The sequence below is a fragment of the Cryptomeria japonica genome, chromosome 10 (genome assembly GCF_030272615.1).
Source record: "Cryptomeria japonica chromosome 10, Sugi_1.0, whole genome shotgun sequence".
Classification (NCBI taxonomy): domain Eukaryota; kingdom Viridiplantae; phylum Streptophyta; class Pinopsida; order Cupressales; family Cupressaceae; genus Cryptomeria; species Cryptomeria japonica.
Window position 1 is genome coordinate 715,261,714 of NC_081414.1, and position 24,146 is coordinate 715,285,859.

Genomic DNA, 24,146 nt, shown 5'->3' on the forward strand with positions numbered 1-24,146 from the left:
AAATTTATTATTTACTTTATGGTTTAATATACTCTCACAAAAAAAAAAGCATCTCACTCGGTGTGAAATCTTTCACTAATATAATATGTACAACATAGTGTGTTGTGACACCATCTATCATTTAAGATGTGTGCACTTATAATATTGTATGATTGTAATGGATCATATAATGTGTAAGATATTGTAAGTGGGAGTTACAAAGTAGACAAAGAAGATTATGAATGAATGTGGACCAATTTATGATGCATAAGAGAACTTTGCTAAAGGAAAAAATAGTATTTTTTGGTACATATGGTCATAAAATGAGGGGATTTACTCTACAACACTTCTCTTGTCTCCTTCACACTTTTGAAAGATGAAATAACTTGTTCATACATACACATTGTGCTATAACAACAGCTATAGTAAATAAAATAACCTTGAATAAAAGGATGGTAAGCAACATTAGTAGAATTTTAAAGATGCATCTTAAAACATTAGTAATAGCAGCAAAAAAGAAAATAAAGTATTGAAAATGATCCAATCAAGCAAAGTTGGATTTTTAGTTGTAGACTTCCAAGGTCAGATATGAAATTGAATATTGAAGTGAAATATTTTCTTGAAAAGTTTTGGCATGATAATACAAAGGTATCATCTAATGCTAGAGATCTTCTAAAGTTGAGAGTGGGGTCGAAAATTCGTGATCCTCATCCAAAACACCTATTAGACACAACTCAAACCGAATTTTATAGAAATTTGTTGGATGAAGTTATGTTACTTGGAAATATTACCATAATTCAAAGATCATTTGAGAAATCCAAGCCTTGGTATGTGAAAAAGAATAAGGAAATAATCTCTTTGTTTGTAAAAAGCACATGCAATTTCATTACTATTATGAGGTTTTTTGATATATAAATTGTGCTTTGCATAGCAACATGAATATTCAGGAATGTGGTATTGATATGTCATTTGAAACTGTTGGGAATGAGCAACAAGCTAAGAGGGGGGGGGTGAATCAGTTTGTACAAAAACTTTCTGCAACTTATACCACAAATCAAATATGATAATTAACAATTAAAACATGAAACAACACCACATCAATATCACAAATAACGACAATATTTTTTATGTGAAAAACCAAGTTAAGGGAAAACCCATAGTGGGAACCTACCCACAATGAGGTAATACCCTATTAGGAGTAAATGAAATATTACAATGGGCAATGCACATGCATTTAGGCACACTACCTAGAGCTCACTACTCAAACAAGAAACCTAGAAAGGCTATAACCTTAAGGGAAGGCTCATTTCCTTACAAGAAGTCTCACTGAATTACAAAAGCATTCAGAGAACAAACCGGATTACATGATCTATGAAAATAGCATCTCCATATGCCTAAATACAGTTCTGGCTAAGCACACAGTCTGCTTTGCAACACTTCTCCTCTCCTTCACACTTCTGAAAGATGAAATCGCTTGTTTGCATATACAAATCAATCATACACCCACTCAAGGATTGAAGACTCCCAGTCTTACATCATTATTACATTTATTTATATAAGACATCAACCTATATTTCAAAGTCAGCTAAACCCTCAATATAAATTATAAAATAATAACCTCACATGCTACAACAACATATGCAGACCAAACCAATATCGACTAAGACATATAATAGACCCAAATCAACAATGCAAAACATGAAAAACCTCCAACAACTACACCTCGATCATCTACAGTACACTACAACCACCAAGAATGTCACATAAGACGAAGAACATCATTGGAACACTATCTAGAAATATTTAGAAGCAATGTGAATTGCACCACAACAACCACACAAACTCAGATTACCAAAACCATCAGAATCTCATTATCGAAGCTCAAGAACAACATCATAATTGACTATCAACATGAAAGATTCGCTTGTGGACATCCAAATCATGAACCAATCGAACTGAGGGTAGACATCAATATCCAGAACACATCCAATACATCCGCAACTAAAAATTTAGCAATTCTAGAGCAATTCGAAGCACAAACCAAAATACCAAATAACACGAACAACTGAATATCAATCTCAATACTGGATTTCAAAACTCAATCAGAACATCATGCAGACCACTGAAAATTATGTTGAATCAACTAGACATTCTTATCTCAAAAATTATTAAACTGCATCATCTCAACTACAACACACTGACAAAACCAACTCATTTAATCAAACTGCAACACTGGAATAAACAAAAGAATATGTTGACATCAATGAAAACACATCATTCCAGCAAACTCTCAGAAACATCCAACAATATCCTGCTTTGGCATTGATGGCAACATATGAATGTAAAACATAATCAATGCAAATAAAGAAATTATCCCTCACCAATCTCTATCAAACTCACAAGGATCAGCTCAAAAAACTCAAATTATAAAACTCAGAACTCTCTAGGGTTTTTCACATCCTTCTCTACCCCTTTGACATCAATGAAAAAGGTTTAGAGATCAGGATTCCCTCACCAAAAATTTGAACACCAACACTAACTACTCCCCCTGAGTAGTAGCCTCACCACATCAATGTGGATCACAAGGTATCTCTATGAAGCTCATTAGACTAATGCAAATCCATGCATCTTAGTTCTTATTAGGAGGGGCAATTACCCCTAACTTCTCTTTGAGATACTCAAAAGTATCTTTAGGCAAGGGCTTCATAAAGATATCTGCAACCTATTCCTTTGTAGATACATACTCTGGTCTGACTTCTTTCTCATTCACCTTCTCTCTCAAGAAATAAAATACCAGGTATCCATCAAGTTTCATTTCCAACAATTGCCTTATCCATACCATCTGAATATACTTGCATAACCATGAAACCAATAACATTTTGCAAAATTTATTAGTACTCAAGAAATATGCAAGAACATAAAACAAACAACCACAACATCACAAAATAAGAATTTTCTTGAATTTTAGGCTCTTGAACTCTTTGTTCTGCATTAGCATCTGCACCTTCATTCTCGAGCTTTTTCGGACTAGTCTGAACTTGACTTTGGGTCTACATTTGTCTTTGTTTATCTGAACTGGCATCTTGATCATCAGAATCATATCCGCAAAGATCTAATCTAATACATATTTCCTTCATCAACCTTCACATTAGCACTTTCAACAATCTTTCTCAATCTTTTATTATAACATCAGTAGGACTTTCATTTTAGTAGAATAACCAAGAAAGATTCCTTCATCACATCTAGCATCAAACTTTGTAAGGTCTTATATCTCTTGTGATATAGCATTTACTACCAAAAATTCTGAAATATCTAACAATAGGAGCATGGCCAAACTATAAATCATAAGAAATCTTACCAGTACCAACTTTGACATTTACTTGGTTAGAGTGTATATTGTAGTACTCATAGCTTCTCTCCGAAATATATGTGAAACATGTCCTTCAATCATCATGGTTCAAGCAACTTCTTGAACTATTATTTTCTTCCTTTCCACAATACCATTTCGTTGTGGTATCCTAGGAGCAGATAATTGTCTCTTGATTCCATGCTCTTCACAATATGTATTAAACTCACTAGAGGTAAATTCTCCACCTCTGTCAGATCTTAGACATTTCAACTTAAAACCACTCTCTATCTCAATCATAGTCTTGAAAATTTTGAACTTCTCCAACACTTCAGATTTCTCCTTTAAGAAGGTAACCCACATCATTCTTGAATATTCATTAATTAGCAACATGAAATAATAGTCAACCTAAAAGCTTCTTGTTCTAGAAGGACCACACAGATCAGTATGTACAAGATAAAACAATCCATTAAAATTATACTATTTTCTCTTATAAGTAACTCTTGTCTATTAGCCTCATTGACATTCCTTACATGCTGAATTAGAAGGGTTTATCAACTTTCGTAGATCTCTTACTGCTCTAGTAGAACTTATCGTGACCATGCAATCAAAATTTACATGACACATCCTTTTATGCCACAACCAACTTTCATCAATTTGAGAAATCAAACAACTTTTACCACCAGCATTCAAGTGAAAGATATTACCTTTAGTCTATGTTCTTGATGCAATCTTAGTTCCGGAGCTACTTAGGATCTCACATTTGCCATTCTTTAATTACAAGTTATATCCCTTATTAACCATCTAACTAGAAGACTCAAAATATTATGCTTTAATCCTTTAGCATACAACACATCATCAGTATCATCCTTACAAATCAAGAGAAATAGAACTTCTACCATGAATTATACAAGCTTTATTATCACCAAATCTTACTAAAGCACGATCATACTTTTCAAAGAGAACAAATTTACTCTTATCACATGTCATATTATGAGAGAAACTACTATCAATTACCCATTCATCTTTCTCTTATACTTTAGCAGCTAAAGATTTCTCTTTATTAATGTAGCTTGTAGAATCTATAGTTACATGATCATCTTCCTTGATAGAAATGACCATAAATTCAATCTTATGAACTTTCCTTATCCAAATCATCATCTATCACACCTTCATCATCAACATAATAACACTTCTTCTGATATTTAGGCTTATATGGCTTAAATGGCTTCTTAGGATTTCTACCTCTTTTTGGACACCTTGATCCAAAATATCCTATCTTATTACATGGAAAGCATTTAAGCAACAACTTACCTTCATACTTACCAGCACCTTTAGGAAATCTTTCCTAGCAATAAGTGCTTCAAGCTCCTTAAGCTCTCTTTCTTCATCTTCTATCTCTTTCATCTCTTTCTCATATCTAGATACCCTTGTAGAAATTTCTCCAAGATCATATCTCTACTTCCTAGAAATAGTAGCTTTGAATGGAGATTCAGTCTTAGGAAGGGAGTCTCCAAACTCACTTAGCTCAAAAGTAGCAAGTTGACCAATTAGTATGTCTCTTGTCACATTTGTCATAGTTTGGATCTCATTAATAGCAGTAGCTTTATGTTTATAGGTATGAGGCAAGGATCCTAGTACCTTGGCAATAATTTTAGACTCTTCTAGAACTCCACCGGCAAATTTGATTCCACACACAAGCTCATTTACTTTCTGCATAAAAAGAGGTGATATTCTCATCTTTAATAATCTTTTGGTTCTCATATTTACCCTTTAGGATCTATAGCTTAGCAATCTTTACATGACTATCTCCTTCATGCAAAGTTTCCAGTTTTATCCAAATCTCATGTGCAGTCTCTAAGTCCATTACATTCATCATCTTGGAATCTGACAAGGCACTTAGCAATGCTTCCTTCGCTTTGATGGTGTATTCCACTTTCTTAACTTCCTCTGGGGTAGTAGGACCATTCTGCAGAACATTATATACATTCTTAGTGATCTTCTAGTACTCTTCTCCTATGCATATTAAATGACATTGCATCCGAATTTTTGAGAGAGTATAATGTTCTATCAAACCTTGGACTGTCCTTCTGGAAAGGAAAGGTTGCCATCCTAGATCTACCTCAGGTGGTCAATCTTCTTCTGGAGGATCTAGCTCTAACATAAATTGTTGGAAATAGGTAGCAAACTGAGAGAAGGGGTGAATCAGTTTGCACAAAAACTTTTTGCAACATATACCACAAATCAGATTTGATAATTAACAATTAAAACATGACACAACACCACATCAATATCACACATAACAACAAGATTTTTGATGTGGAAAATTGGTTAAGGGAAAAACCACAGGGTGAACCTACACACAATGAGATAATACCCTATTAGGAGTAAATTAAATATTACAATCAGGAATGCACATGCATTCAGGCACACTTCCTAGAGCTCACTCGTCAACCAAAAAACCCAGAAAGGCTACAACCTTAAGGGAAGGCTCTCTTCCTTACAAGAAGTCTCACTAACTTACAAAAAGCATTCAGACAATAATTCGGATTACATGAACTAGGAAAATAGCATCTCCATATGCTTGGATATAGTTCTGGTTGAGCACACAGTCTGCTTTGCAACACTTCTCTTCTCTCCTTCACACTTATGAAAGATGAAATCACTTGTTCGCACATACAATTCGATCATACACTCACTCAAGGATCATAGACTCTTGATCTTACATGATTACGATATTTATTTATACAACACATCAACCTATATTTCAAGGTCGGCTAAACCCTCAATACAAATTACAAAATAATAACCGCACACAATACAACACCACATGCGGACCAAAAAAAGTTAGATAAGACATATTCTAGACCCAAATCAACACTGTAAACACACAAGACCTCCAACAATTATGCCTCGGTCATCTGTAACATGCTACAACCACCAAGAATATCACATAACATGAAGAACATCATCAAACCAAGAAAATATTCAATAACGTGCATAATGATCAATACAAACCACAAATACACATAGAAAATAATCTAGAAATATTCACAAGCAATGTGAATTGTACCACAACAACCGCAACAACTCGGATTATCAGAATCATCACCATCTCACCATTGGAGCTCAAGAACAACATCGTAGTTGATTGTTAGCATGAAAGATTCTCTTGTGGAAATCCAAATTATGAACGAATCGAATTGAGGACACACATCAAAGTCTAGTACACATCCAATACATCCACATCTAATGATATAGCAAATCCAGACCATTTCTGAGCACAAACCAAAATACCGAATAACATGAACAACTGAACATCAATCTCAATACTGGATCCCATAACTCAATCTGAACATCATACAGACCACTAAAAATTATGTTGAATCAATTAGAGATGCTTATCTAAAAAACTCATTAAAGCGCATCAGCTCAATTGCAACACACTGACCAAACCAACTCATTTAATCAAACTGCAACACTGGAATACATAAAAGAATATGTTGACATCAATGACAACACATCATTCCAACAAAATCTTAGTAACATCCAACAAAATTAGTAAAGGAATTTGTAGAAAGTTTATTTTTTGAAAGAATTCATGGGCAATTATTATATTTAGGTTCATGTATCTTTGGACAATGTTCTAATTCTGGTAATTTTTCATTAATACTTAAAGAATGTATGCATGAGAGTAGTGAAAATGATTTTGTACAACAACTAGTGGATGTTAGAAGATTTAAGAATGTTGTGTCTCCCTTAAAGGATGGGAAAACAAGAAAGTGTGTCATTTTAATCATAGAAAAGGATAGTGTACATGCATTCATGTCAGAATTTAAGAGTAAGAATGTACCAAAATATGTGACATACTCTCAACATGCTAGATGGGTTGATGATCAATTTCGGTCATGTAGAAATTCATTTGCAGTTGGAAGTATACTATCAGTGGTCGACTTTGCCAAAAAACTACTCTCTTAACCCATAAGAGGAAATTCAATTTCCGTATTACAATTCCAATCAAGTTGCTATTTTTGTTCATATTATTTATAGACATGCAGATGATAGCATAGAGCATGATTGAAATTTTTTAAGGGAGTACCATTTCTATGTGAGTGATAATTAGATACACTCATTATAATTTGTTAAATATTGTTTCAACATTTTTATAAATTATTAGGAGAAAAAGGAATCTACATGACATAATATCTTACATGGTCAGATAATTGTACATGACCATTGAAGAATGCTCTAATGTTTTATTGGTTAAGTGGGGCTCACAAGGAATACAATATCCAATATATATGGAGTTTTTTTAAGCTGGACATGGTAAAGGAGAACATGACTAAGCTAGCGCATGTGTTAAAATAATTCTTGCCAGAGAGAAATTAAAATTTGAAGATAATGTAAAATTAAAAGATGCAGGTGCAATTGTTGATTGGTGCAATCCAATATTACCTACTAGATCAAGTGTGAACTCTATAATTCAGCGATTCTTTTGGTTAGTTGAAGAAGATAACATTGTACCCATACTTGATTGTGAGATTATTAGTGGATCGACAAAATGACATTCATTTAAGAATTCAAATGGAAGCACATGGACTATATGAACAAGAGAACTTGCATGTTTTTGTGAGTTTTATATTTCATGTGATTCTGATGTATGTGAGAATACTGAATAGGTTGAAGAGTGGAACAAAGATTGTTGACACCTTCTCACGGACAAGATCAGATTGACACATTAGAAGATAATGTTCAACTGTTTGCAACATGAGAGGATTATGATCGTGTTTAAGACCTTGTACAAAAGTGTAATTATTTAATTATTTTTTTTCAAATTTATATCGTTCTAGTTCATATTTAATAATTAATTTTAAACTTTTTTTATATAATGTAGAAAAATTTGGTGAAATTTTATTAGGAATTTTGATAGAATTAATTTTGTTTATAGGACATCTATATGTTGTTGTTGCACTTGAGGACAATGAAGAGGAAATAGAATATTGGTTGGCTTGATGTGTTGAGACTAAACACAAATTAGTTAATCCTCGAGAAGATGATGATGAGTTTCATTATTCGACTAGTTCAGTGGTAGTTGTTGGAACTTGGATAAATAAATATTTGACAAGGAATAATGGTTTGCCTTCTTTTGAAGATTAGGAAACACATGGGAAGATTATACACTACTCACATTTGATTGTTGCAATAAATATACAACTAGTGAGATATCATGGGAGACCTACTAATAAAGAGTTGTGGATAATTTCTACGGAAGATCAAAAGACAATTATAGATTCTTTGGAAAAAAGAGAGGGTGCAGATGTACAATGGAATAAGTATTTATAGAGGTACACACACACAAAGATATATATATATATATATATATATATATATATATATATATATATATATATATATATATATATATATATATACAATTTTCAAATTCTCTCTATAATTGTTTTTTATTACCATTTGATCTAGATAGTTTAAATATTATTGTTTGATTTTTGTAGGTCCTAAAGAGCTTACTCCATGGTATGTAATAGAATAAGTATTTAATACAGAGGTATGCATAAGTTTTTAAAATTACATGTTTTTCAATGATAAATTGATAAATTGCTTTTAATACATATTTTTACAAGTCATTTAAAATGTTAAACCATTTTTTACTTCAATATAGATTCTAAATTTATGTCTCGTTAAGCCATGTCCTATTTAGTTTGAACCCCTTAAGCTACATGTCCGATTTAGGCCCATTCCCTTAAGCCATATATCCTAATTAGTTCAAATTATCCCCTTTTAAGCCACATTTCCTATTTAGTTTGATCTCATTAAGCCACATGTCCCAATTAGGCTCATCCCCTTTTAAAGCCATGTTCTAATTAGTTCACATGAGTTAATGTTTACTGTTAGGATTAAATGTTAATCACATACAATTCTTAATATTTAAATTTATTATTTATTTTATGGTTTAATATACTCTCACAAAAAAAAAGCATCTCACTCGGTGTGAAATCTTTCACTAATATAATATGTACAACATAGTGTGTTGTGAAACCATCTATCATCTAAGATGTGTGCACTTATAATATTGTATGATTATAATGGATCATATAATGTGTAAGATATTGTAAGTGGGAGTTACAAAGTAGACAAAGAAGATTATGAATGAATGTGGACCAATTTATGATGCATAAGAGCACTTTGCTAAAGGAAAAAATAGTATTTTTTGGTACATATGGTCATAAAATGAGGGGATTTACTCTACAACACTTCTCTTGTCTCCTTCACACTTTTGAAAGATGAAATAACTTGTTCATACATACACGTTGCGCTATAACAACAGCTATAGTAAATAAAATAACCTTGAATAAAAGGATGGTAAGCAACATTAGTAGAATTTTAAAGATGCATCTTAAAACATTAGTAATAGTAGCAAAAAAGAAAATAAAGTATTGAAAATGATCCACTCAAGCAAAGTTGGATTTTTAGTTGTAGACTTCCAAGGTCAGATATGAAATTGAATATTGAAGTGAAATATTTTCTTGAAAAGTTTTGGCATGATAATACAAGGGTATCATCTAATGCTAGAGATCTTCTAAAGTTGAGAGAGGGGTCGAAAATTCATGATCCTCATCCAAAACACCTATTAGACACAACTCAAACCGAATTTTATAGAAATTTGTTGGATGAAGTTGTGTTACTTGGAAATATTACCATAATTCAAAGATCGTTTGAGAAATCCAAGCCTTGGTATGTGAAAAAGAATAAGGAAATAATCTCTTTGTTTGTAAAAAGCACATGCAATTTCATTACTATTATGATGTTTTTTGATATATACATTGTGTTTTGCATAGCAACATGAATATTCAGGAATGTGGTATTAATATGTCATTTGAAACTATTGGGAATGAGCAACAAGCTAAGAGGGGGGGGGGGGGGTGGGGGTGAATCAGTTTGTACAAAAACTTTCTGCAACTTACACCACAAATCAAATCTAATAATTAACAATTAAAACATGAAACAACACCACATCAATATCACAAATAACGACAATATTTTTTATGTGAAAAACTAGGTTAAGGGAAAACCCATAGTGGGAAGCTACCCACAATGAGGTAATACCCTATTAGGAGTAAATGAAATATTACAATGGGCAATGCACATGCATTTAGGCACACTACCTAGAGCTCACTGCTCAAACAAGAAACCTAGAAAGGCTATAACCTTAAGGGAAGGCTCATTTCCTTACAAGAAGTCTCACTGAATTACAAAAGCATTCAAAGAACAATCCGGATTACACGATCTATGAAAATAGCATCTCCATATGCCTAAATACAGTTCTGGCTAAGCACACAGTCTTCTCTGCAACACTTCTCCTCTCCTTCACACTTCCGAAAGATGAAATCGCTTGTTTGCACATACAAATCAATCATACACCCACTCAAGGATTGAAGACTCTCAATCTTACATCATTATTACATTTATTTATATAAGACATCAACCTATATTTCAAAGTCAGCTAAACCCTCAATATAAATTATAAAATAATAACCTCACATGCTGCAACAACATATGCAGACCAAACCAATATTGACTAAGACATATAATAGACCCAAATCAACAATGCAAAACATGAAAAACCTCCAACAATTACACCTCGATCATCGACAGTACACTACAACCACCAAGAATGTCACATAAGAAGAAGAACATCATTGGACCAAGAAAATATTCAATAACGCGCATAAAGATCAATGCAGACCACCAATATGCATAGAACACTATCTAGAAATATTTAGAAGCAATGTGAATTGCACCACAACAACCACACAAACTTAGATTACCAAAACCATCAATATCTCATTATCGGAGCTCAAGAACAACATCATAATTGACTATCAACATGAAAGATTCGCTTGTGGACATCCAAATCATGAACCAATCGAACTGAGGGTAGACATCAATATCCAGAACACATCCAATACATCCGCAACTAAAAATATAGCAATTCTAAAGCAATTCGAAGCACAAACCAAAATACCAAATAACACGAACAACTGAATATCAATCTCAATACCGGATTTCAAAACTCAATCAGAACATCATGCAGACCACTGAAAATTATGTTGAATCAACTAGAGATACTTATCTCAAAAATTATTAAACTGCATCATCTCAACTACAACACACTGACAAAACCAACTCATTTAATCAAACTGCAACACTGGAATACACAAAAGAATATGTTGACATCAATGAAAACACAACATTCCAACAAACTCTCAACAACATCCAACAATATCCTGCTTTGGCATTGATGGCAACATATGAATGTAAAACATAATCAATGCAAAGAAAGAAATTATCCCTCACCAATCTCCATCAAAGTCACAAGGATCAACTCAAAAAACTCAAATTATAAAACTCAGAACTCTCTAGGGTTTTTCACATCCTTCTCTACCCCTTTGACATCAATGAAAAAGGTTTAGAGATCAGGATTCCCTCACCAAAAATTTGAACACCAACACTAACTACTCCCCCTGAGTAGTAGCCTCACCACATCAATGTGGATCACAAGGTATCTCGATGAAGCTCATTAGACTAATGCAAATCCGTGCATCTTAGTTCTTATTAGGAGGGGAAATTACCCCTAACTTCTCTCTGAGATACTCAAAATTATCTTTAGGCAAGGGCTTCATAAAGATATCTGCAACCTATTCCTTTGTAGATACATACTCTGGTCTGACTTCTTTCTCATTCACCTTCTCTCTCGAGAAATAAAATATCAGGTATCCATCAAGTTTCATTTCCAACAATTGCCTTGTCCATACCATCTGAATATACTTGCATAACCATGAAACCAATAACATTTTGCAAAATTTATTAGTACTCGAGAAATATGCAAGAACATAAAACAAACAACCACAACATCACAAAATAAGAATTTTCTTGAATTTTAGGCTCTTGAACTCTTTCTTCTGCATTAGCATCTGCACCTTCATTCTCAAGCTTTTTCAAAGCAGTTTGAACTTAACTTTGGGTCTACATTTGTCTTCGTTTATCTAAACTGGCATCTTGATCATCAGAATCATATCTGCAAAGATCTAATCTAATACATATTTCCTTCATCAACCTTCACATTAGCACTTTCAACAATCTTTCTCAATCTTTTATTATAACATCAATAGGACTTTAATTTTAGTAGAATAACCAAGAAAGATTCCTTCATCACATCTAGCATCAAACTTTGTAAGGTCTTATATCTCTTGTGATATAGCATTTACTACCAAAAATTCTGAAATATCTAACAATAGGAGCATGGCCAAACTATAAATCATAAGAAATCTTACCAGTACCAACTTTGACATTTACTTGGTTAGAGTGTATATTGTAGTACTCATAGCTTCTCTCCAAAATATATGTGAAACATGTCCTTCAATCATCATGGTTCTAGCAACTTCTTGAACTATTATTTTCTTCCTTTCCACAATACCATTTCGTTGTGGTATCCTAGGAGCAGATAATTGTCTCTTGATTCCATGCTCTTCACAATATGTATTAAACTCACTGGAGGTAAATTCTCCACCTCTATCAAATCTCAGACATTTCAACTTCAAACCACTCTCTTTCTCAATCATAGTCTTGAAAATTTTGAACTTCTCCAACACTTCAGATTTCTCCTTTAAGAAGGTAACCCACATCATTCTTGAGTATTCATTAATTAGCAACATGAAATAATTGTCACCCTACAAGCTTCTTGTTCTAGAAGGACCACACAGATCAGTATGTACAAGATAAAACAATCCATTAAAATTATACTATTTTCTCTTATAAGTAACTCTTGTCTATTTCCCTCATTGACATTCCTTACATGCCGAATTAGAAGGCTTTATCAACTTTGGTAGATCTCTTACTACTCTAGTAGAACTTATCTTGACCATGCAATCAAAATTTACATGACACGTCCTTTTATGCCACAACCAACTTTCATCAATTTGAGAAATCAAACAACTTTTACCACCAGCATTCAAGTGAAAGATATTACCTTTAGTCTACGTTCTTGATGCAATCTTAGTTCCAGAGCTACTCAGGATCTCACATTTGCCATTCTTTAATTACAAGTTATATCCCTTATTAACCATCTAACTAGAAGACTCAAAATATTATGCTTTAATCCTTTAGCATACAACACATCATCAGTATCATCCTTACAAATCAGGAGAAATAGAACTTCTACCATGAATTATACAAGCTTTATTATCACCAAATCTTACTAAAGCACGATCATACTTTTCAAAGATAACAAATTTACTCTTATCACATGTCATATGATGAGAGAAACTACTGTCAATTACCCATTCATCTTTCTCTTATACTTTAGCAGCTAAAGATTTCTCTTTATTAATGTAGCTTGTAGAATCTATAGTTACATGATCATCTTCCTTGACAGAAATGACCATAAATTCAATCTCGTGAACTTTCCTTATCCAAATCATCATCTATCACACCTTCATCATCAACATAATAACACTTCTTTTGATATTTAGGCTTATATGGCTTAAATGGCATCTTAGGATTTCTACCTCTTTTTGGACACCTTGATGCAAAATGTCCTATCTTATTGCATGGAAAGCATTTAAGTGACAACTTACCTTCATACTTACCAGCACCTTTAGGAAATCTTTCCTAGCAATAGGTGCTTCAAGCTCCTTAAGCTCTCTTTCTTCATCTTCTATCTCTTTCATCTCTTTCTCATATCTAGATACCCTTGTAGAAATTTCTCCAAGATCATATCTCTGCTTCCTAGAAATAGTAGCTTTGAATGCAGATTCAGTCTTAGGAAGGGAGTCTCCAAACTCACTTAGCTCAAAAGTAGCAAGTTTACCAATTAGTATGTCTCTTGTCACATTTGTCATAGTTTGGATCTCATTGATAGTAGTAGCTTTATGTTTATAGGTAGGAGGCAAGGATCCCAGTACCTTGGCAACAATCTTAGACTCTTCTAGAACTCCACCAGCAAATTTGATTCCACACACAAGCTCATTTACTTTCTGCATAAAAAGAGGTGATATTCTCATCTTTAATCATCTTTTGGTTCTCATATTTACCCTTTAGGATCTATGGCTTAGCAATCTTTACATGACTCTCTCCTTCATGCAAAGTTTCCAGTTTTATCCAAATCTCATGTGCACTCTCTAAGTCCATTACATTCATCATCTTGGAATCTGACAAGGCACTTAGCAAGGCTTCCTTCGCTTTGATGGTGTATTCCACTTCCTTAACTTCCTCTGGGGTAGTAGGACCATTCTGCAGAACATTATATACATTCTTAGTGATCTTCCAGTACTCTTCTCCTATGCATATTAAATGACATTGCATCCGAATTTTTGAGAGAGTATAATGTTCCATCAAACCTTGGACTGTCCTTCTGGAAAGGAAAGGTTGCCATCCTAGATCTACCTCAGGTGGTCAAGCTTCTTCTGGAGGATCTAGCTCTAATTTAAATTTCTGGAAATAGGTAGCAAACTGAGAGAGGGGGTGAATCAGTTTGCACAAAAACTTTTTGCAACATATACCACAAATCAGATTTGATAATTAACAATTAAAACATGACACAACACCACATCAATATCACCCATAACACCAAGATTTTTGACGTGGAAAATTGGTTAAGGGAAAAACCACAGGGTGAACCTACACACAAGGAGATAATACCCTATTAGGAGTAAATTAAATATTACAATCAGGAATGCACATGCATTCAGGCACACTTCCTAGAGCTCACTAGTCAACCAAAAAACCCAGAAAGGCTACAACCTTAAGGGAAGGCTCTCTTCCTTACAAGAAGTCTCACTAACTTACAAAAAGCATTCAAATAATAATTCGGATTACATGAACTGTGAAAATAGCATCTCCATATGCTTGGATACAATTCTGGTTGAGAACACAGTCTACTTTGCAACACTTCTCTTCTCTCCTTCACACTTATGAAAGATGAAATCACTTGTTCGCACATACAATTCGATCATACACTCACTCGAGGATCATAGACTCTTGATCTTACATGATTACGATATTTATTTATACAACACATCAACTTATATTTCAAGGTTGGCTAAACCCTCAATACAAATTACAATATAATAACCTCACACACTACAACACTACATGTGGACCAAAAAAAGTTAGATAAGACATATTCTAGACCCAAATCAACACTGTAAACACACAAGACCTCCAACAATTATGCCTCGATCATCTGTAACACACTACAACCACCAAGAATATCACATAACATGAAGAACATCATCAAACCAAGAAAATATTCAATAACGTGCATAATGATCAATACAAACCACAAATACGCATAGAAAATAATCTAGAAATATTCACAAGCAATGTGAATTGTACCACAACAACCATAACAACTTGGATTATCAGAATCATCACCATCTCACCATTGGAACTCAAGAACAACATCGTACTTGATTGTTAGCATGAAAGATTCTCTTGTGGACATCCAAATTATGAACCAATCAAATTAAGGACACACATCAAAGTCTAGTACACATCCAATACATCCACATCTAATGATATAGCAAATCCAGACCATTTCTGAGCACAAACCAAAATATCGAATAACATGAACAACTGAACATCAATCTCAATACTGGATCGCATAACTCAATCTGAACATCATACAGACCACTAAAAATTATGTTGAATCAATTAGAGATGCTTATCTAAAAAACTCATTAAAGCGCATCAGCTCAATTGCAACACACTGACCAAACCAACTCATTTAATCAAACTGCAACACTGGAATACATAAAAGAATATGTTGACATCAATGACAACACATCATTCCAACAAAATCTCAGTAACATCCTACAAAATTAGTAAAGGAATTTGTAGAAAGTTTATTTTTTGAAAGAATTCATGGGCAATTATTATATTTAGGTTCATGTATCTTTGGACAATGTTCTAATTCTGGTAATTTTTCATTAATACTTAAAGAATGTATGCATGAGAGTAGTGAAAATGATTTTGTACAACAACTAGTGGATGTTAGAAGATTTAAGAATGTTGTGTCTCCCTTAAAGGATGGGAAAACAAGAAAGCGTGTCATTTTAATCATAGAAAAGGATAGTGTACATGCATTCATGTCAGAATTTAAGAGTAAGAATGCACCAAAATATGTGACATACTCTCAACATGCTAGATGGGTTGATGATCAATTTCGATCATGTAGAAATTCATTTGCAGTTGGAAGTATACTATCAGTGGTGGACTTTGCCAAAAAACTACTCTCTTAACCCATAAGAGGAAATTCAATTTCCGTATTACAATTCCAATCAAGTTGCTATTTTTGTTCATATTATTTATAGACATGCAGATGATAGCATAGAGCATGATTGAAATTTTTTAAGGGAGTACCATTTCTATGTGAGTGATAATTAGATACACTCATTATAATTTGTTAAATATTGTTTCAAAATTTTTATAAATTATTAGGAGAAAAAGGAATCTACATGACATAATATCTTACATGGTCAGATAATTGTACATGACCATTGAAGAATGCTCTAATGTTTTATTGGTTAAGTGGGGCTCACAAGGAATACAATATCCAATATATATGGAGTTTTTTTAACCTAGACATGGTAAAGGAGAACATGACTAAGCTAGCGCATGTGTTAAAATAATTCTTGCCAGAGAGAAATTAAAATTTGAAGATAATGTAAAATTAAAAGATGCAAGTGCAATTGTTGATTGGTGCAATACAATATTACCTACTAGATCAAGTGTGAACTCTATAATTCAGCGATTCTTTTGGTTAGTTGAAGAAGATAACATTGTACCCATACTTGATTGTGAGATAATTAGTGGATCGACAAAATGACATTCATTTAAGAATTCAAATGGAAGCACATGGACTATATGAACAAGAGAACTTGCATGTTTTTGTGAGTTTTATATTTCATGTGATTCTGATGTATGTGAGAATACTGAATAGGTTGAAGAGTGGAACAAAGATTGTTGACACCTTCTCACGGACAAGATCAGATTGACACATTAGAAGATAATGTTCAACTGTTTGCAACATATGATGATTATGATCGTGTTTAAGACCTTGTACAAAAGGGTAATTATTTAATTATTTTTTTTCAAATTCATATTATTCTAGTTCATATTTAATAATTAATTTTAAACTTTTTTTATATAATGTAGAAAAATTTGGTGAAATTTTATTAGGAATTTTGATAGAATTAATTTTGTTTATAGGACATCTGTATGTTGTTGTTGCACCTGAGGACAATGAAGAGGAAACAAAATATTGGTTGGCTCGATGTGTTGAGACTAAACACAAATTAGTTAATCCTCGAGAAGATGATGATGACTTTCATTATTTGACTAGTTCAGTGGTAGTTGTTGGAACTTGGATAAATAAATATTTGACAAGGAATAATGGTTTGCCTTCTTTTGAAGATTATGAAACACATGGGAAGATTATACACTACTCACATTTGATTGTTGCAATAAATATACAACTAGTGAGATATCATGGGAGACCTACTAATAAAGAGTTGCGGATAATTTCTATGGAAGATCACAAGACAATTATAGATTCTTTGGAAAAAAGAGAGGGTGCAGATGTACAATGGAATAAGTATTTATAGAGGTACACACACACAAATATATATATATATACAATTTTCAGATTCTCTCTATAATTGTTTTTTATTACCATTTGATCTAGATAGTTTAAATATTATTGTTTGATTTATGTAGGTCCTAAAGAGCTTACTCCATGGTATGTAATAGAATAAGTATTTAATAGAGAGGTATGCATAATTTTTTAAAATTACATGTTTTTCAATGATAAATTGATAAATTGCTTTTAATACATATTTTTACAAGTCATTTAAAATGTTAAACCATTTTGTACTTCAATATAGATTCTAATTTTATGTCTCATTAAGCCATGTCCTATTTAGTTTGATCCCCTTAAGCTACATGTCCCATTTAGGCCCATTCCCTTAAGCCATATATCCTAATTAGTTCAAATTATCCCCTTTTAAGCTACATTTCCTATTTAGTTTGATCTCATTAAGCCACATGTCCCAATTAGGCTCATCCCCTTTTAAAGCCATGTTCTAATTAGTTCACATGATCCCCCTTTAATCCACATGTCCTATTTAGTTTTCAATCTCCTTAAGCCACATATCCCTTTTAGACCCATCCCCTTAAGCCTCGGGCCCTAATTGTTTAATATCCCCTTAAACCATGTCTTAATTAACTTTTCAGCCCGCGAGTACTTATTTATATATCTAACTATTTTTTTGGTTGTAGGTTTATCTTAGTTTTTGTTGTTAGTGGCATATAAAACGAGTTCATGAATCTAATTAAATCAAGATTTCCAATAAATTGGAAAGAATCATTTTTTTGGTTAAATGTTTAGGAGACATGAACAAATGGTCTAGAGACTAGGGGTTTTAATAACCTACAACTGCCAACTTAACTTCTCTATTTTCTCTAGAAATGGAGTCTTCTAATTTTATCCTTAGTATGAGAAATAGTAAGGGGCTCAAAATTAGCCTTAATGGTATTACAAGATGACTCCAAAGCAATAACAATAGTATCGACCATCGTGGACCTTGTCCTACTGGCATGTCTTTATTGAAGCTCCTCTTGGAGGACCTACATAGAAGTCGACTTTTTTCTCACCATTTCCATGCTAAAAGCCATAGTCTCATCAAAATTTCTTCTTATTGTCTCTTGATTACCTGTGATACTAGAGGTTTCCCTCATGGTTTCATTTCTTTATTCCTCCAAGGTTACCTTAGTGCTCAGGGCCTTAACCTTTACATCCAGATTATCCCATCTCATGGGTCTCTGTGCCAGATCATTAGTAGAAGTCCAAACTCTATCATCTTTAACATGTTTGAAGACCAATCAACATCCTTCACCTTCACCTTAGCCAAAGGCTCTAATCTATTAGTTTTCCTTTTTACAATGTGAAGTTAGGCTAAGAGCCATGTAATTATTTAATCTTTCTTGTTACAGGCAATACATAATTCATTAATTTTGTTTGCTACCTCTACCAAATCGAAATCACCTAGGGAAAAAATAGGGGAAGGGGGAGGGGAACCCAAAGTTAGTGAAGAAGGATTAGTGATAGGTGTGAATGCATTAGGGAGGGAGTCATACAGGGTCCATTCTAAGCCAATAGTCCATAAAGAAGATGAGTCATCGTCTAGATGACCTCCTAGTTCTTAGGACCAAACAAGTTGTTTTCTTTTTGGGGTTGAACATGAAACTAAATATTTTTCAGTTTAGTAGTACACCAAGGATTGAAATAGGTAGCCAATGGTTTGGAATGGGGAGTAGCAATAGTAGAGTTGGAAGAACCTTTACAATTAGTCTCTAGGACATTGAACATTTCCACAACCAGGGTAGGGTTCAAATGATGACCAATAGGGTTCACTTGAGGGCTGCTAGCAGGGGACATAGACAAATGAAAATTGTAAAGTTTGAGAATTAACCCATGGTGAAGGGGAAGCAAAACCTTTGACTTAGTTGCAACAACAAATTGAGACAAGGATGATAAAATCCAAAAATAAAATTTCATTTCAACCCAATGCCCAAAGTGATTTAGCATAGGAAATAGTTGTGAGTCCAAAATCTTTTCTACCTACCATCAAAAGTAATATATATAATCAGGACAAGAGAAACATCCTTCCATTTACTCGGGAGGTCCTCTCTATTGAATCCATTCTACAGTTGCGAGATTCTCTCACCAACCCTAGGAATCTCTTAAAATCCTTTTGTAATTTCCTTTGATTTTTTTAAGGAGTGTACACCTTCAACTGAAATCCCAATAGCAACTATAATGAGCTCCATAGAAATAGTGAAAGGCACCCCATAATACAAACCCTAACTTCATGCCAAGAATTAATTAGAGAGAGAGAGGGGTCAAAGCCTTTCATACCCTCAATGTAGGAAGAAAGATTATCCCTTTCTATCACTAACCAAAAGGCCTCATCTTTTTAAAAAGAATTGTGGTTATCAGGCTCAGGCTAGATTAAATCATAAATATATTGTTTAATAGAAAATTAAATAAATTAAAATTTAATGGCTTACACTTTTGATAACAATTCATGTGTTGTTTTGTATAATTATTCATGTTGATAAACTATAATGCAATTAAAGTCACGTCTTTTTAATAAATTTATCAAATCTTTTTAATTATTAAATATATGTTATTGGTATTAAATAATAAAATCACTCAAAGATGATATGCAATGGTTGATAAGAACATATATAAATACTGATATTGACCACTTGCACTACATGAAACGAATTCAAAAAACAAACAAACGTAATTATGTATTTCTTTGCTTAGAAAACTATTTATATTTGTATATTGACCATCTAATAGCACATTTATATACTTAAAGGAATTAAAAGATATCAAAATAACCCCTTTATAAATTTTATTTTTAAATAAATCTCTCATTCATACCCATGATAGAGTAGAAAGATTTGCATGTATTTCCATCATATAAAAGTTAATACATTAAGCCCCCAGTTATTAAATAATCTCACATTATTTAATAATGAAAATATTAATATTATATATTTTGATAATAAATCATTGTACTTTAACTTTTTAAAAAGTTTTTATGTAAATATTTTTTGACATTTAATTATTAAATTAAATGATATTTTGATGAAATTAAATCATAATCCATTGAAAATTAAAATGACACCCCTTTATAGCATTATAAAGTGAGAGAGTTCGCCTAAAAGACTTCAATCAATAAGAAAATATATAATTCTGCTAGAGTAGTCGCACTTCATTTTATCGTAGGCTTATCCACTTCCTTAAAGAATGGAATCCTTTTTCGCAAGCCTTCAGCTTTTAATGTATGACAATTCATTATATTAGACTTCAAAACATATTGTAGCCATATTATCATACTACTATCTTAGTCTCTTGGTCTGATACAGTAGAAACCTCTCATACCAATAAAGCAAACCACTAGTACTACTTTTATTTCTGTGTCCCAACACCAGCGCACTTCAAAACACAACATTTTCACTAGCATCTGGAGTGTCTCGAGGTTTCACACTCATAATAGCAGCCTGAATCACAAATACCCAAGAAAAGATTTAGATTAAGAGAATCTTTATTATCAAAACCGTTTGATAAAGTTGATTTCACCAGATGACAGTATAACAAAAGAAAACAATGATATAGAAACGCCACAATTGAATCACCCACGTAAACTGCAGGAATGTTGTAGTTACCTTGTCAATTGTTTACGAGAGATCATTTCTACATGAAAATTGTATATTACTGACTTTAATGATGATAGTGATCAAACTACTTGTAAAATTGTATATTACTGACTATTCGGCTCATCTTCACCCACCCTTATCTCTGATTTCTTCTTCTTCTACACCTCATTATATAAAATTTTCTTGTAAAATTCCATTCTGCATTGTGAAGACTTTACATGCTAAACCCCCACCAAAAGCAGAAAAAGATAGAGTTTAAGTCATAGATTCCATATTGAAAGGCGTGCAACCAATAAAGAACATTATTCAGAAGCAATAGAAGACTCCAGCCCTATTATTCATACATCTATGAATCATTTATTATCAAGCATATTCAAATATTCAAGGTTGCATATTCATCATCAACCATTGTGAAGCAAAGTTACATCAATATTCATGCAAGCATGTGTGTGTGTGATTAGGGTTTTTCATGTTCGCATGTTTGTCATAACATTATATTCAACATTTTTTATTACATTAAAAGAGAATTGTATCATCATCATCAATTGTAGATCTAAGGTATATTTCCTTAACATTTATTTCAATATTCGCATTATTTTAATTCATGGTTAATTCCAAAACCGGGTTTTGACCTAAGGAGAACCCGTATTTACTTCAGATTCTTTCTTTTGAAGAGTGATTAGTGCAAGAATAAATACAATAGAGTAGAGATACATAACAACAAGAGAGTGCAAGAAGCAAAAATCACAGTTACTAGTGACAATTGCTCAAAATGAAAATTAATATTTTAAATATATCAAGAGCCTTGTTGGCATTATGATATCTTATTATATAATTTTTTCTGTTTTACTAGAGAAAAGATGGCATGGAGTAGATTAAGATTGGCACTTTATATGTTGTTAGTGTTGATGTTATTTATGGTGAAGGTAAAGGGCGATCCAACATGTAGTCCAACAGGGAACTTCTCATGCAAGAAAGGGAAATGTTGTTGGATCTATAACTATGTAGAAGTTCATCAGACTATTGTGCATCTAGAAATTGTCTTTCTTATTGGTTGCCTAACATGGTTGCATTTAATAATGTGCATCCAAATCTTGAGTTAAAAATGTATAAATTTGCCATAATCCAAGCTATTATCAATATTTCATTTTAGATGTATGTAATGTTGTGTTATTGATGAAGGAACTCACATACCAAAAAATTCATGAGCACAAACACTAATCTTTGGTACAATAACGGTTGACGTTGGTAATAATTTTGTTCATTTTTATTAATGTTTTTAGTCTTTTACTTTATTTTGAGTATTCCATGTATTTTGGAAACATTATATTATTTAGTTTAACTTGTTCTTTTATGCTAAAAAAATTCATGTATACAATTAAATTCTATATAGTTCTAGTGTAGTCTCTTACTAACTCTTGGTTTTCATCTTAATTGAGTTAAGATTTCTTCATATATATCTAAACTATGAGTTGTTTACACTATGTACTTTGCATGAAATGAGAGTTTATTGATCAATATATGGTAATAGATCATCTCTTATGTATAAAGAGATTTTTTTTTTAACTGAATATCAATTATAGATATCTTGTTCATACAAGAATCAACATTATACCTATACAAGATCCTTATGAAAATTCACATTAGAAATCACCAATGGAAGATGAAGATCACTACTTAGAAATCCACTTCTATTTAAGGACCATTTCCTATGGAAGACCAAAAGTCAAAACCTATAATTCCACTTTAGATACCTCTATAGGGAATTGAACCAACCCCTTGGAAAAATGAATTTATTTTAGATTTTATGATTATATTTATATAAAAATATTGTATATGGCATACTAATGACATCTATGCATTTAATGTCATTACAATTTTCATTGTGTTTGTTTGCTAAATTGGTTGATCATTTTTTCCTAATATTTTTTTTTTTATAGCTCCCCCCCCCTCCAACACTAGTTGGTTGAAATTTAATTTTGATGACTTGTCAAGAGGAAACTTGGGTTAGGTAGGTGGGGGTGGGTCAGGGTCATGAGAGAATAAAGTGGAAAAATGATTCTAGCCTACGTGGCTAACCTTGGAGTTCAAACCTCAAGCTTTGTGGAGGTGGTTGTGGTTGTGGCCTACCATGGAGTAGTTATTGTAAAGGACAAAAGATTTGAAAAATTATCAATGAAGTTTATTCTAATAGCACCATAATGATGCTTAAAAGGAAAGGTAAGACAAATTAAAAGTTTGCACACCTTATCTCCAAATATCCCGATCTTCTTCCTATGTTAGACCACATCAAAATTAATCACACACATTCAAAAGGTAATAAGTCAATAGATAGGTTGACTAATATTGACCCTTTTTCCAATCATATTAAAATATGAATGGATTTGCATGAAGTTCTCAAATATATTCATGAAACTATATTAGTTGACGTAAGTCCTAACGATGCAGAATAAACCCAAGATTGTCTTTTTGCTTCTTTTCATAACCACCTTATTCTTGAATCATTTATTGT